The sequence below is a fragment of the Oryzias latipes genome, chromosome 22 (assembly GCF_002234675.1).
Source record: "Oryzias latipes chromosome 22, ASM223467v1".
Lineage (NCBI taxonomy): Eukaryota > Metazoa > Chordata > Actinopteri > Beloniformes > Adrianichthyidae > Oryzias > Oryzias latipes.
In genome coordinates this window covers 22,307,252-22,319,995 of record NC_019880.2, presented here as the reverse complement: position 1 = coordinate 22,319,995, position 12,744 = coordinate 22,307,252, and positions in this window count along the sequence as shown.

The following is a 12,744-nucleotide window of genomic DNA, read 5'->3' as shown; positions in this document are numbered from 1 at the left end:
CAACTTTCCTGTTTTTCCATCATCTTCCCTGGCTCTCTGCACCGACCTTCACATTAAAACACACAGCTGCAAATTTAGCATTTGAAGAAAAATGAAGCATTTTTTTAAATCCATTTTCCAGACCCTCCAGCTGTGTTCCCCACCACTCCAGTCTTTTCTCTTCATTGTCAATACAGAAAAGCAAACCTAAATCCATTCAAATATTTAAAAAAAGGAATGTTTAGCCTCAAATGCAAAAGAGGTTTATACAAACATACAGAATGTTTGTCCGAAGCCACATAAACCCAGGCTCATTACAGTGAAAACTGTCCAACACGAGAGACCGTGAGTTTTCATCTGTTTGCTTAGCTGCTGGACAAAATACAAATAGAATAGTATCATGACAACTTAACAATGTTTTATTAGTTTACTGAGCCCTTCTCCCCGCCCTTAGAAGTAGAAATACTATTTCAGCTTTGAGAAACAGCAGCTGTTGAAAAGACAGAATTACTGCTCGGTCATGAGTGGTCAGGAGTGTCTGCCTCTGAAATACAACTGTGTCATATCTCTCTCCTCCCATCAGAGTAATGTGCATCAGCCCAAATACTTGGCACAGTGAGAGTCCATGAAAACATGCATAAAAAAACTACACACATTTTCAATAAGAGCAATACATGTGGAATGACCCTATTGAAGAAGAAGCAGCAGCACCATCTGCTGAGGGAATCTGGAACCAGCAGTGGTTGCTCATGTGTTGCAGAATCAGGATTCATCCTAGAATTACTTTGATTCCCAAAATTAACTACCTGTTTTCAATGATTCCTTCCAAACCTCCAACTACTTGGTTTCAAATCATTAGACTCATTCATTTCCCAATTCCTTTGGGAAGGTAAACCACCAAGGATCTAAACTATTCAAAAACCTAAAGATAGAGGAGGACTAGGCCTACCAGACTTCCAGGACTACTACTCTGCAAACAGATTGTTTTATGTACAAAATGGCTGAATCCTGGACTGTTGGATGAATCTTGGCTAGATGTAGAACAAAATCTCTGTGATAACCTAGATACTTCTAATTTACCTTTCTTCAGTTCTAAAATTAAACAACACAAATGCTTCAGAAGTTTAAACATCAGCTCATCCTTAACAGCCTGGTGGGATTTTCTTAAAAAAAAAACCTCACATTATTTCCATGTAAACTTTCCCCCATTTGGAATAACCCTGACATTTTAATTAACAAAAACATGATTCATTTTGCTTCATGGAAGAACAAAGGAATCCAGCAGTTCCAGCATATAATTCAGAATAGAAAATTTATGTCCCTCTCAACGTTATCCTCAACCTATGGAATTAATATAAACAAATTTCTAGAATATCAGAAACTTAAATCAGCTATAAGCACTAAATACTGCCTGACCCAAATAGACCTAGACCTCCCCCTTACAGTAACACATTTCATGGACCTTAAAAATCCCAAACTCACCTCCAAAATTTATAAGTTGATATCTAACATAAATGAAACAATTTACTTACCCATGACAAAATGGGAATCTGAGCTATCAATGAATTCTAGTGATCAATTTTGGCTACAGATCTGTTTGAATGCCTTTAATATGACCAAAAGTCCTAATCTGCAACTTATTCAGTATAGGATTCTCCACAGAACTCACTACACCGGACAGAGGTTATCTAAAATGGGTCTCAATCAGTCTGCTGTATGCACACAGTGCACAAGTAACAACATAGACGACTATTTGCATGCCCTATGGTTATGTCCACCTGTCCAATCATTCTGGCGCAAGGTCTGTGAGGATTTATCAATCTGGTTTGATCATAAGATTCCTGCATGCCCCAAACTCTGCTTACTAGGTGACCTGAATAACATCAACATGGAATCTGACAAGGCCTATATGGTTCTCACCACTGTATGTATCGCAAAGAAAACTATCCTCCAAAACTGGAAATCTAAAAATAATCTTAGCATCAACCACTACAGAAACCTCATGTCAGAGCATATTAGTTTAGAGATAATGTCCTCCACAAAAAACCTGTCGGCTTCAGACTCTCCCTGGCTCCAGCTGGTTACTCACATCAGCTAATAGGGGTGGGATGGTGATGGGTTGGGCCGGGTCCCGGCTGGTTGGGTGGGCCGGGGTGGGTTTGGGGTGGTGGGCTCTGCCGGGCCTACCGCTCTCCCGGCTTGGGCTCTGGTTGCTCGGGTGGGGGCGCGCACTCTGCCGGAAATTTGGCAGGGGTTCCTGGGCTGATGCCTTCTGGGCGCAGGGTAGGCAGTGCGGCTGACCAGGAACGGTGGCCGGGTGCCGTGCTGGGTGGCTGGTTGCCGTGGCGGGGCTGGGGGGGGGGCTCTGGGGCCTGGGGTTGTTTGCCCGCGGCCGGTGTTTCGCCCCTGGCCAGTAGTTGGCGCGTGGCCTGGCCTCCCGGGGGTCGACGTTGCATTCACAGCAGGGGTTAAGGGGCTCACTTGGGTGGGTTTATTTTATTTTATTATTATTATTTTATTAAATTTTTTGTTTTCTTCTTCTTCTTCTTCTTATTATTATTATTATTATTTATTTAATTAATTTTCTTATTTTTTATTTATTTATTTATTTTTACTTATTTATTTTTTTTATTATTTTTTAATCAAGGGGGGGGGGCTGGGGGGGGGGGGTGCTAGTCCTTAGGGAGGTCAGGGCATGAATGGTGGGGCTGGACCTCCTGCCCCACCGTTTTGGCACCGGGCCCCTTCTTTGCTGGCTGTCTCTCGGCGCTGCGGGCTTCCACCTGCGGCTGGCTTGCCGCCTCCTGACTGCCTGGCCGCCCTGGAAGGGGGGGGCGCCTACCGCGGCCGGCTGGGGGGCCGGTCGCTCGGGGGAGCCTTCTTCCCGGCGGTTGTGCCCATCCGCCTGCTCCATCCTGTTCTCACCCAAACAAATGTTGCACACAGGCACATAGGGCTCCGGGAACTGGATGGGTGGGGTATGCTGGCGGGGCTCACCGGGGGTGTTTCTCTCTGGGGTCGCGTCGGCGCCCACCCTCCATCCCGGTTTTACTTGCATATTAGACACCCTGATACATCTAGGGCCTTGTGGGAGGGTCTGGTGGAGGGGGGCACGGTGAAACATCCGTGCTCATCTTTCACTGGTCCTGGTAACTTCCACTTTACACACACACACTGCATGTTAGCAGCACACACACAGCAAATACCCACCACACACAGAGGGACCCCGGAGTGGGGGGGGCTCTGTGGCTTGGCATTGGTGAGGCCCCCCACACTGGAGACCTCCTATTTTACCTGCAGCACACACACAGCACACCCACACCTCCATACATAGGTGGGGTCAGAGGGGGGCGGCCGGTCTTCACCCGCTTGGTCCTCTCAGGGCGGCCGGGCTTGTGGGTATCCTGTCGGCTGCAGTAATTGGTCGGGCGTGCGGCGCTGGGGGGTCGGTCGGCCAGAGGGATGGGGGGGGGGGGGGGGGGGGGGGCAGAAGATTGTGAGTATGTGTGCGAGAGTGCACGGGTGGGTGCTGGCTCGCTGGGATCCTCTGGGGCTCTCCCTCCCCATCACAGAGGGGGGAGGGCACTAAGGGGGTTGGGGAGGTGGGCTTAGATAATATGGCGGGGGAGGAGGGTTGTAGAGGGTAGGGTTATGGGGGGTGGCTGTGGGTGCGCGGCGATATCTGGGATTCTCGGGCCGGGTGCCGGGGCTGGCTCGCGGGGGCGGGGCGCCGGTTGGGTGGTCGGCGGCCCATGGGTTCTCGGGGCCCTGGCGTCGTCCCTGGCCCTTGTCTCGGTGTCCTGCGCCCGGTGGCCCCCATGGCTGCCGCCTGGTACTGCCAAGCGCTCCTATCCTGTGGCCTGGGGGCCGGACACCGGGTTCGCTTATGCCTTTGGGAGTCGGGGGGGCCCATGTAGGGGGGCATTCTCTGCGCCTGGCTGGGTGGGTGGGCGATCCCCTCCTTCCCCCCCTCCCGGGCTGCCTGGGTCCGGTGCCGGGGGGGTTCCTGGCCTGGGGGTTTCTCCTCCCCTCTCCTGGTCTGGCTGGTCTGGATGGGTAGGATCTGGTTCCCCTTATGAACACACGGTTCACTTCGGCAGCATGCATGAATCTCCACCCCCACGTGCACGTGCACACTGCCACACTGCTCCCTGTCTGCTTCATCCCTCCTCCTTACCTACAGTGTATTGATGGACAACATCTTAGTGTCAGAATTTCACCGTTGGATTTAATATTTGTCTTTCCAGCAGATTTGGTATAATTGTTACAGCTTAAAATAATAACTTATTCGAATCAGTACTTGTATTCCCCACTTTCTCACCTTTTCTCCTTTTACTCTCTTCCACCCCCCCCTCCCTCACATTCTTCCCCACACACTAAATGTAACAAATAAATAAAAAATAATACAACAAAAAGGGGTTTATGCAAATCTACACTCTGGTTTCTCGAAGCTATGTAACCTCTTTTTGTGATAGTAAAACCTGTCCAACACAAAAAGCCTTCAGCTCTAATCTGTTTGCTCAGCTGTTGGACAGAACAAGTTAAAAAGAAAAAAAAAAAAAAAAAAGAATTACTTTGATTCCAACTGGGTCCCAGGTGTACCTCATCTGTGGCCAAAGTTGGTCTGGGTGCGCTCTGCCAGCATCATCATCCTAACGATGCTGGATGATGGGACTTTGTGGTAAATAATCCTAATCACGTCAAGTGAACCATCATCACAAACGAAGGTCAAGGCGGAAAAGGGCAGCACAATAATCGTAAGCATCTCTAAAGAAGCGGGGCTGCATCGCCAAATGTTCTGGTGTTATTCAGATCTAACAAAGCCGCTGTATCAGAGGGGAATCTTAGCACTATTTTTAGAGGTTTCGCTTGTTTGTTCATTGTTTTCACAGGAAAATTTATTAAAAAAACATGTCAAAGAAAAGTTATGACACGATACATTTGATTGTGAATCCATGACCTCCTTTGGGTTCAAAAAGCAAATTTCAAAGCAGTTCACAAAAACGTCTTTGTGTCAGGACACCAACTGGAGGCATTTTCATCGTTTTAACAAGATACAAAACATTTTTGGTTCAATTTCTAAAACAAACACAGCATTACAGGTTAAGCTCAGATTGTTTTTTTTTTTTTATAAATTTAGAAAAATCTAATCCTGAACTCCAAGCGCATCTCTGTTAAGCACGGCAGTGGAGGGGTGATCATATGGGCTTGTGTTTTGGTCTGATATTTTTGTAAACCAAAGATGGCACTCTATGGGATGGATCAGTGAAGGTGACAGTGGTGCCTGTGGTAATTGGAGCACTCGGGGCAGTAACCCCCAAGCTGGAGGAGTGGCTACAACAGATCCCTGGAAAGACCTCAGACCTCTCAGTCCAGAAAAGCGCAGTGCTATGAACAGCTAAGATACTGCAGGATCCTCAAGCTCCCAGGCCTCTGGTAGAGGACCCGAGCTTGGAGGGGAAACCACCCGTGGGACTTTTTTTAATATATAAATCCTGCTGTTATTCTAATGCTGTTTTCAGGCTTCTCTCGTGACATGCAGGGAAACAGAGGAACAATACTGACTAAACTGAATCAGATTAAGATCCAATTAAAAGAGATTACTCATTGATTCCACAAAACAAATGTGATTTATCTAATAAGCTATGAGTCTACAGGTCACACAAAAAGGGAGAAATCTAAAAATAGTGTGTTTTTTCTGGCGTGGGATGCGTCATCTCTTGCTCTCCTCCTTGTGTTCCTGTAGATGGCACCACGTCCTCAGACAGGGCAGACCTCAGCTCCACCAGGATGAATGACAATGCTTTAGCGACGACTGTCTGCTGTACTCTTTCTATAGATTGAGTCTGATGTCAGACTGCCTGAGCAAGTCCAGGCTGGACGCCTCACACGCTCAGGGCCGTCCTTTCAAAAACAGGTCCAGTTCGTAAAGCAAACTAAGCAGGAGGACAGTTGTCTGAGGAAGCTCTGATGGCAGATTGGGCTTCACATTTCCTCCAGCAGTCTGGAGAGGGTAGCACTCACTCACACCTTTGCAATAACTAAAAATCCCTTTAATTGAATCTTCAGGATGCTTTTCACCTGGATTATTTTCAAACTTTGTTTTGGGGAAACTCCTTGTAAGCCTGGAAGAAGCAGGGATGACTAAGGGGGTTAAGGGTTGCTAATATTTTAGGTTCAGTATCTTGTTTTGTAGGAGATCACCTGTGAGGAAAAAAAAACCTCCCACTTCAGCAGTGTTCCCTGCAGGGTTGCGGTGCATTTGAGGACCATCAGAAAGCAACATTTTGGTCTTAAAATAACCATAGGTTTCATTTTCTTTTTCTCTGAAGGACTCCTGTAGGTCGGCCGGCCATATGGCTGCATTATTTTGTCCAAAGATCACTTTGTAAGCTTTAAATTTTTTTTTTAACTTGTCCAGTCCAACAGCTGAGTATACAGATGAGAGATGAGTGTTGGACATATTTTACTGTTCCAACAGGGGTTATGCATCTTTTGAAACACAGGTGTATATTTGAATAAACCTCTTTTGTAATTTAGGCTAAACTTTTTTCATCCATACATATTTGTAGCAATTACTTGTTGGAATGGATGGAAAAGAAAAGGAGTGGAGAAGGAGGCGGGTAGGAGGGTGAGTAAAGAAAGGTGGGGGGTTAGAAACTGAAGCAGCATAAAGCAACAAGATGCTGGTTGTTTATAATCAATAATACAGAATACAAATCTAAAAGGGGCGGGGCCTGTCCACACACTCACATGTTACAAACATACCTCTAAGAATGTTCTCATACAAACATGTCAACATGTACAACATACAACCAATGTTCACACACGCATACTTGTGCATTCAGACTAACACATGCGAAACATCTCATTCAGTCATGCAAACCACCTGTGCAAAGGTGGTTTGCACCTTTGCACCTTTGCACCCTGTGCTCGAGTGAGTGTTTCTGTTCTTCTGAGGTGGCTGATGGAATGTAAAAAGAAGGAAGGTGAGTACCCCCACACCAAGACCCCCGCCACAGCAGCAGCTGCAGCCAGGCCCCCCAAGGGAGACCCACCCTACGCTCCAGGCAGCCATCCATTAATCAACTACATGAGTTTTTAAATACCCAAAACACTTTAGAAAAATATGAGTCTGGTTTTAGGACAAACCATGGTAAAGAGACGGCTCTTTTAAAGATCGTTAATGATCTTAGAATAGACTATGACTCACAGAAACTTTCTGTTCTGGTGCTGCTGAATCTTAGTGCCACTTTTAATGCAGTAGATTCCCAGATTTTATTAGACAGACTTAGGAGTCTAGTGGGCCTCTCTGGAAATGTTCTAAAGTGGTTTTACTCTTACCTTACAGAACGATACTTTTATGCAAGCATGGATACATGCTCTTCAAGAATCCATGAAATAAGTTGTGGGGTTCCACAGGGGTCTACTTTAGGTACAATACTTGTTAATTTATACATGTTGCCTCTTGGGGAGGTCATCAGGAGACATGGCGTGGACTTTCACATCTATGCTGATGATACACAGCTTTCCATTGCTGTGTCTCCTGATGACCTTGAACCTGTTAACACTCTTTTAAACTGTATTTTAGATATAAAGTCATGGATGGCAAAAAACCTCCTACAGCTTAACCAGGACAAAACTGAAGTTTTAATCATCGGTTCTAAAGTCAAGATAAAGATGATTTTACCACATCTTCAGAATTTTAAACCTCCTCAATGTGTGAGAAATCTGGGTGTACTTTTTGACTTAAATTTTATCCCACACATTAAAAATGTCATTAAGACAGAATTTTATCATCTTAAGAACATTGCCAGAGTCCGCCCGTTCCTCTCTCTTGCCAGCACAGAGGTGCTGATGCATGCTTTTATTTTTAGTCGTTTAGATTACTGTAATGCCCTGCTCTCTGGCTTACCCAAAAAGTCTATTTCAGATCCACAACACGGGTTCTGACGAGGAAGGGAACACATGACACCGGTTTTAAAATCGCTGCATTGGCTTCCTGTGCGTTTTAGGATTGACTTTAAAATTCTTTTAATGGTTTATAAATGTTTTTATGGTCTTGGGCCTTCTTATTTAAATGATATTCTTTTAAAATATGAGCCCTCGCGGACCCTGAGGTCCTCTGGCACTGACCTTCTAGTTGTCCTAAGGTGAGGACCAAGACACACGGTGAGGCCTTGTTCAACCATTACGGTCCTCGCCCGTGGAACAGCCTGCCAAAGAACCTCAGAGCAGCAGAGACTGTAGAGGTTTTTAACCGTTGTGCTATACTAGGCACTTTACCATTAGGAGCGGGGTCATCTAGACCCACTAGACAGTGCTCTGAACCTTTTTTCTTCAATGATTTGTGATCCTCACTGGTGTCCATGGATTACATGAAATCTTTCCACCTTTATCCAGCTTCATCATGGTAGGGAGAACACGTCAATGTAAGGGTGGGGTCATCTAAGATAGCACAGGGGTTATGAAGAGGCTCAAGACCCACCTTTTTTAATTTAGGTTTTAGTTGATTTTAACTGCTAATTTATTCTTTTAGTTTTAGTTAATGCAATTTTATGTATTTAATTTAATTTTACGCATCTTATTCTCAATTTTATGTTTTTATATACATCTTATGTCATTAATTTCACTATCTTATCATGATTTTAGCCTCATTTTCTTGTGGGGATCTTTTCCTCCAGGGCTTGCTAGCTTGGTCGGTGGTTGTTGCTGCAGTTGTTGCCCTTGTTGGGGCAGCTGGAGTTTATCTTTGCAGCTTCGCGGCTGTGAAGTGGACCCCAGTGTTGTCCCGGTCTGGATGGGCACTGTGGCGTTGTTCCTAGGGCCGAGCTGGCTCCTGGTATGAAGAGATTCCCAAATTCAGTTTCATCACAGCAGAGCCAAGCCTTACATTTCTTTTAGAAGTTACTTAGTATTCATTGTGTGTGGGGGTCAAGGGTCATATGTTTTAACGGAGCGGAGTGGGAAGGGTGAATGGTAGGTTGTGTTTTTATTGTTATATTGTGTGTTTTTTGTTTTAAATGTTCAAGTGCTTCGAGCTGGGCAATCCATGAGAAGTGCTTTTTTTTTACAAATAAAGTCTGATTAGATCAGATTTGTGATATCAAAGTTATACATAGTTGCTTCATGCGCGAAAACTCTGTTAGACATTAATGGAACGGTCTTGCAAAGACACAGATTTGCATATGCATCTAGCAATTGCGTGAGATCTACGTAATAATTCCATATAAACTATATAAAACGACGTGTGAACTGCATAATTCTCAACCGACTGAAATTTTTGAAGAGCTCAAAACAAATTCACGCAAAGACCGGTCAGCCAAAACCCTGGATGGATATCTGTGCCCATCGACAAATGAAGAACGCAAGAGACACTTCGCCAAAAGATCCAAATTTCATATGTGGAAAATGCAAAAAATGTACGACGTGTCTGTGCGGCGCAGCCTTTAGTACTAATATTGCAAAAAAACACATCGAGAAGAGTCTGATGTCACCATCGTCACTGGAATCCCTGGAAGCTGTCAGGAGAAACTTTCTTCCACAGTAAAAGGAAAGAACTCAACATAAATGTGTTCCCACAGTGGGTGGAAGTCATTGTGGCACAGATGTAATGTCTCCATCATCACACACATGGGTGGGTGGTGTCTGAGCATGACAGCTTCTCAGCTTTGCACCTCTGTCAGTATTTTTCAAACTTCCTGGAGAGCCAGAGAGGCACAAAAACAACCCCTGCCTGTTGCTGCTCTTAACTTATGAGGACTAAAAACACAAAAACTACAAGTTTGTCACTCCAAACATACAACAGCGATAGTGGGAAACTGATCATTACCATCAGCTGCGATGGAGTGTTAATCCTCAGGATATCAATATCAGGAAATTTATTTAAATGTTTTCTACACTGGTGCCCTGGATGTGGTCCAAGCCTCTTCCATCCTGACCCAGAAGTCCAGGCTTGCTTGTTTTTGCTGCTGTCATTGCATGAGTCAACCCTCTGGCTTCCTGCGTGAAGCTCTGGTAAGATTTCAAAGTGTCACCTCTGCTTTTCCTAGAGGGGAAGACATTTAGAGAAGGTGTGACAGACTGTGGGTGTCACACCTATCACGATATTTAAGCATTTCTCAACTGGTTCTGAAAAACTCCTGAGTAGGACCTCATACAGCGTCAATGACTTCCAAAAGTATTTTGGGGGGGATTTCTAGACAGGCGTTGTGATGAGCAACCATGACAGATGAGAAGCAACCTAAATGAAGGAATGACTGGTTTAGCTCTCAAAAGTCGAACTAATATTCTGAAAACGCCCCAAAAGCCCTGACAGCTTAAAGAGGGAGAGTGGAGGAAACAGAGGAATGTTAAGCCATTTCTTCTCTGCATCATCATGGGGAATGTCAGATCTGTGGCAAATAAGACTGATGAGCCTGGAGCTCTGACAGAAGACAGGAAAATCATAAATGAAGTATTATGGGTTAGAAAAACTTCTCTTTAGCTCAGTTTTTAGTCAAGACTATGGGAGAGGAATGAACAGAGGAAGAGGGATCCTTCTGACGGCTAAATCGGTTGGTGTCCCTTTTTTTAGAGTAGAAAACCCTAGAAAAATATCTATGGAAAGGACTCTTGTGTGTGGTTGAAGTAGTGGTGTATAGTCCCATGATCCTTTGCAAATACTGCACGTGACATCCACTCATCAGTGCAGTGAAGGAGCCTGTTTTGGATGAAAATGAGACGGTTTCTCGGTAAACAGCCTGTGTTACCAAGGAGACTTTAAACAAAAGCAAGAGATCATTCAGAGAGGGAGGACATTTAAAAAAAAAACACGCTGAAGGACTTAGGAAAGATGCTGCATGAGAGCAGGGAGTCATTTGGAAGAAAGGTGAAAAGAAAAAACAAAAAAAGAGGCTGCATGTTGGTGCAGTTAGCACTTTTGCCTCACAGCAAATCAATGGGAGACCTTTCTGTGTGGAGTTTGCATGTTCTCCCTGTGCATGCATGGGTTCTCTCCGGGTTCTCTGGCTTCCTCCCATCGTCCAAAAACATGCTCCACAGATCAACTGGCAACTCTAAATTGCCCATAGGTGTGAGTGGGAGAATGAATGGGTGTGTTACATGTGGCCCTGCGACAGACTGGCGACCTGTCCAGGGTGTCCCCTGCCTTCGCCCATAAGTGGCCGGGATAGGCTCCAGCAACCCCATGACCCTGAAAGGGACAAAACGGCAGAAGATGAATGAATGCATGTGAAAAGAAAAGGCCCACCGTTGTTGGGGATATTTGTAGAAAGAATACAAAGAACTAGAATCCACTCTGTGTGTACAGGATGATGTTTCTTTCTGTGGGGGCAAGTCGTGTCACATGTAGTCAACTGAGCAGTAGAACCAGAACTACCCGTCTGCACTCTCTCTGTATTTAGATGGAGAGAATTGGCATGTTTTTAGAGGGAGAGGAGAAAAATGAGTCAAACTTGTAAAAGAATGTAAAAAGAGCAGGCTAAAAAAAGGAAAAGGACACTAATCTTAAAAGGAAAATCACTAAAAAGTAGTACAATTATCAAGACATCTCAAATAAAACCTCAAAATCTAGAAACAAGATGTTCCCCACAAGCATTTGAAGAGGGAAAAATAAAGCCAACTGTCATAGAATTACTTCCAATTGAATGGTTTGCAGCCCAATTATTAGTATTTTTTAGCTAGTTTTAACTAAATCCGTTGTGTTTTTTGTGTTACTGATTGAAGTCAATTTTAAAAACAGTGACAAAAAAACTAGTCCAACAAGCGGAAATGACACATTTTAGAAACAAAAAATGAAAAAAATGAGAATCTCATCTCATCTCAGTCTAAGTTGGCCCATCTTGATAAAACCTTATGAAATCCAAAAGTAGCACTTATTTTTAGAACCTAAAGCTACATTTTTTTCCAAAATAATGACAATGAATGTCAGTCTAAACTTTAAAATAACACCGCTATAGTTGAAACAAAATTTACAGTGAAATTTGAGATATTTGAGTCTTGAATCAAGTTTTTTTTTATTGTCAAGACTATGGAGCAAAAACAATTTGAGTCATTTTATTAAAAATGTACCTTTTTTGTTGATCCCTTGCTCTTAATGAGACAAAATGTCTCAGCTGTGCTGATTATGAGAAAAGCTTTAAAGGTAAATGGTGTCACTTATAGATATCTTATATAATTACTTATATAGGGCTTTTCTACCTACAAGGCCCAAAGAACTTTACAGTCACAGACCCATTCACCCAGTCACACACGAAGGTGGAGGCTCCACTGCCAAACACTGGCACCAACCTACCCCCAGAGGTAAGGTGGGGTTCAGTGTCTTGCCCCAGGACACTTCGACTTACAGGTGTGCAGGGCGGAAATCAAACCTGCAACCTTAAGATCAGTGGTCGACCGCCCTACTGCTGCACCACGGCCGACCCGCGTAGAGTGAAGAGACATTAAAACCTGCTGAAATATCTGGAATGCCGAAAAACAAGGTTTGAGATCCCTGCAGCTATCAAATCGTTTGCAGTGTTCGGTGGTTTTACTGATTGACTTTGGCTGCTGATGTTTAATTTCCTTTCAAGAACCCAAAGGTCTTGATGGATTTAAACTGACGTGATTTTTTTTCTCATTCAAAACTGTCCATCAAGTGTTTCCTTTCCTACCACATTTATAGCAGCAACAAAAGATTGAAAGGAAAATACAAAGAGGCTTTCCTTCTTTTTAAAAACATTTTAGGCGTCAGGATGAGTTCAAAACATCTTTGGCTTCTTCAAG